The sequence below is a fragment of the Gossypium hirsutum genome, chromosome D05 (genome assembly GCF_007990345.1).
Source record: "Gossypium hirsutum isolate 1008001.06 chromosome D05, Gossypium_hirsutum_v2.1, whole genome shotgun sequence".
NCBI lineage: Eukaryota > Viridiplantae > Streptophyta > Magnoliopsida > Malvales > Malvaceae > Gossypium > Gossypium hirsutum.
The window spans coordinates 24,130,260-24,134,602 of NC_053441.1; positions in this window are offsets into that span (position 1 = coordinate 24,130,260).

Below are 4,343 nucleotides of genomic sequence, written 5' to 3' on the forward strand. Positions count from 1 at the left end.
AACTATCTTATCTACCTACATGTGATGGGTGGCAAACTTTCCCCGTTTACAACTTTTGGAATTTAGATATTATTAAACTTAATAATTAATTTTTTTACCCTAAATTAAGACTCTGTTTGTTTGACTGGAAAATGACTTATTTTTTTAAAAAAATTAATATTTTCTAGTGTTTAGGTGAATCTATGTAAAATATTTCTAATTGTTTGGCAGATTTCTTGAAAATATTTCATAAAAGCTGTTTTCAATTAAACAAACGTGCATTTGAGATTTTGTTATCTTTTCATTGTTTAATTGAGTTTATTTTATACCTACAAATTTATATTTTATATTATTTTTGCATATATTAAAAATATTTTGTTAAATTCAGGTTCATTACAATGTAATTTTTTATTTATATAACTATCAGGTGAGTATTTTTTATTTAAAAATGTGACATCAACAAAATTGACAAAAAAAATTTAACAATGTTAACAATTGGACTTAATTTTTAAATCTGAAAAGTAAAGGGATTAAATTCTTGAAAATAAAAGTACAAGAACTAAATTCTTTAAAATAAAAGTATAGGGACTAAATTCCAAATTTGTGAAGAGTACATGGACTTATGGTGTATTCTAACCTTTATACTATAAAACATTATTATTAATATATTTATAATTGTAATAAATATTTATTATTAAAATATTAATATTGAATATTTTTAATAATATGTGAATAATATTATTAAAAAATTTATTATTAAACTAAAATTGAAATATTAAATAATATATTAAAATAATAAATTATATTAATAAATTATTATATAATTAAATATGTATGTTTAATAATATTGAAAATATAATATTTTATATTAATTTTTAATAATTTTAAATATTTTTAAAAATAAATTTTATTATCAATGTAATAATATCAAGCTTGATTTAAGTTAATTTTTATATAAAAGTAAAATTACCCATAAAGAGCTTTTTTTCGAAAAACGATTTCCGTTTTTCAAAAAAACAATCATTTATTAAGAAAAATGACTTGTTTTTTATTGACTTGTAAATCATTTTCCTTAATTAAGTTATTTTCTATGAAACAAAACATAAAAAAATGCAAAAATATTTTCTTTTAAGTCATTTTCAGAGAAACAAACATGCTAATCTCAACTTTTCCAAACCCTTATTTTTCCTCTATTTTCCTTTTCCTTTTCCCTTTCACCTTCTTCTATTTTCCTTTCCCTTTTCCCTTTCACGTTCTTCTCTTATGTATTCATTTCATACCCAAAATCTTTACTTCCGTTTCCAGATTTTTCATTTTTTAAAAAAAAAAATTTCCTCCTCTTTTTTTTTCTCAAACCATTTCTCTCCACAAAAACAAATTATTATTGTGAAACGTTGCCCCTGAAAGTCATTTTCAGCTTGAATTCACCTTGATCAACACCTGATTCTATTTTCTCGTTTGATTTCATGATGATCCCACCCAAAATTGAATCAAAAATTCAAAATCTAAAGATCAAGTTTAAAATGAAAAACCTTTGATCTAGTCAAACCCATAGTCCGACCGTCTTGAAGCCAAAATTATAGCCTCTTCGAGGTTGTTGCTTGCTTTCTACCATCACGTTTCATTGGATGAAGTCTTAGAACCTTCGAATTGCCCTTTAATCAAAAATAAGTATTTTGTTTCTGCATGTTGATCGTTTTGGCTCTTTTGAAGTTTTTCTATTTAAAAAAAAGGACAAATCTACATGTTGGAGAATAAATAGATAAATCTTTTTCTTAAAGGTAAATTCATTAATTAATTCAATAGATGGAACCATATAATTTAGAGAAAAAAATAGTAAATACTTGTCTTAGATGGTGAATGACAAGTTTCATCAACACAACAAAGACTTCAGCCTCAGCATCAATGGAAGATTATGACACATTGATAATTAGCTTTGTCACAACTCAAGTACGACATATCTAAAGTGATTGCAAGTACTTAATATGATAAGGAAATCAGTCCCGGATAGTCTAAAGCGGTGAGCAAAAAGACAAAAGAATTGAGTATTCACCAAACTAGAGAGGACGACAACAAAATCATCCCTAAAATCACTTGTAAAACTAAAATTACATGCATAAGTAAGATTAAAAAAAGTGCTACAAGAGGAGACAAAAAATTTTAAAACTGAGGACTTATTAAACAATGAAAAAACAAAAAACAAAATAAAACTTAAGATAACACATGTCCAAATTGACACGTGAAATCATTGATTATTCTAAAATACTCTCAAAACAGAAACAAATTAAGAAGTTGATGAAGAGTTACTCATTTTCCAAGAAAAACTACTAGTGGTCGGTGGAGTTTTAAGAATGACAGACACAGTCATTTGTCCATCACAACTTGTGAAGACAACAAAAATATCTACAAAATAGATATGCAAACTGAAAAGAAAGAAGACGTGTGTAGTGAATGAGAAAAATAAATAAATAAAGAGTTAATAGGAGAAGAAAAAGATGGTGGTGCCAGCCTAACAAAATAAAAAAAATAAGCACAATTTGATAAATCTTTGAATATACTTTTCCATCAAGATTTTTTAAACACTAAATTAGTTTATTCTATAATTTGTTTTAAAAGATATGAATTCTGTTTAAAACTTAATTGAGAAATATGTTTAAATTTTGACTAAGAAATTTTTTTAAGCAGTAATATATATTTTATTGAGTCTTTAAAAACAAGGTTAATGAAGTCTTAAAATATTTTAACAGGTTGAAAACATAAAAAATTGAAAATAAAAAAGCAGTAGAGATAAGTGTATTTCTGATTTTCTTAAAGACGAAGATATAGCTAGAAGGGAATTGTATGATCGTGAATGGTAATTGGTAAATGCTGAATTATATAATTTAATATGATCAATGTAAAATTAGGAAATAATTTACTATAATTTTTCCTTATCTGTATTTGCTCATCTGCAACAAAAAAAAAATCAACATTTACTTTCCAAAGATTACGCCATAAAATCTGTCAAAAACCAATTATAATATTGAATATTTGAGCATCGAATTGTTCTTTGCAAATCATGCGGCAATCAACCATGCGAAATTTTAATCACCACTCGTCAATTTTAATTTGACTTCTGACAAATTCTTTTATAAATTTTGGGTTCTTCCACGTGGGAATCTAAGTTTAAGTTTCCAAATTAGTAATTTTGTTATATGAGAAATTAATTTATGTATCTTTCTTACCACATTATTTATGGTCTATTTTTAATTATTTAATAATATTTTAATATTTTTTTATGTCATTAATATATGATTTTGATAATTTTTTATTTTAAATCTCGAATCCTGAACATCAAACCTTAAACTTTAAACCCTAAAGTCACTCTAAATTTAAACTCAAATCTTGAACTCTAAATCTTGAATTATGAGATTCGAGTTTATAATTTAAAGTTTAGAGTTTAAAATTCACAATTTTAAATTTATAATTTGATATTCAGAATTTAAATTAAAAATTTTATCAAAGTTATGTATTAATAAAATAAAAAATTATTAAATAATTGAAAATAAACCATAAAGTTGTTAGAATGGTGAATAATATATTTTTTCCTTCCTTAATATATGATAATGGAGTAATTGACTTACTTAAGCCGCCGCCAAGGCTGACTTTGGTTTTGATGGCAATGGCGTAATACTACTAACAAATACAATTAGGGACTGGCTGAAGTTCTTTGTTTTTATTTCTGCAAAATGTGCATTGAAGGGAACACCCATTTCTTTTAAAATAAATCACTCTTTCAGGTTTCAGCCTTTTAATGTCTTTTACATTTGTATAACATTTACACTATGTCCAATTTAAAAGAAAAAAAAGTTATACTGTTTTTTTCTAACACCAACTTTTAATTCTTTTATATAAAATATTATTTAAAGAATAATTATTTTATATCGATAATTATCCCATGTTTAATATTATTTTCCTCTATCTTTTGTAAAAAAAATGAATTTAGTCTATATACTTTAATTTGATCAATTTTAGTCTCCGTATTTTTCGAATTGGTCAATTTTATTCTCTTTATTTTTTAAATTTTAAAATTTTAGTCTTAACCAAAACAGTAATGTAATGTCTGATTAAATTCAATTACTAATTATATATTATGTGTACAATTGTAAACTTAGTATATTCTTTAATTGGATCATTTTAAATTTTTACACTTTTCAAATTTTAAATTTTCAATCTTGATGCAAATTACCATCACTAGCCCATTAAATGAACTTTTTAGTGAGTAATATGTGAAAATAACAAGCTGACATGACATAACATATATGATAATATGTTTGGTGTATTGGAGTTTAGAAACATCAGAACCTAACTTAATGAATTTAGCG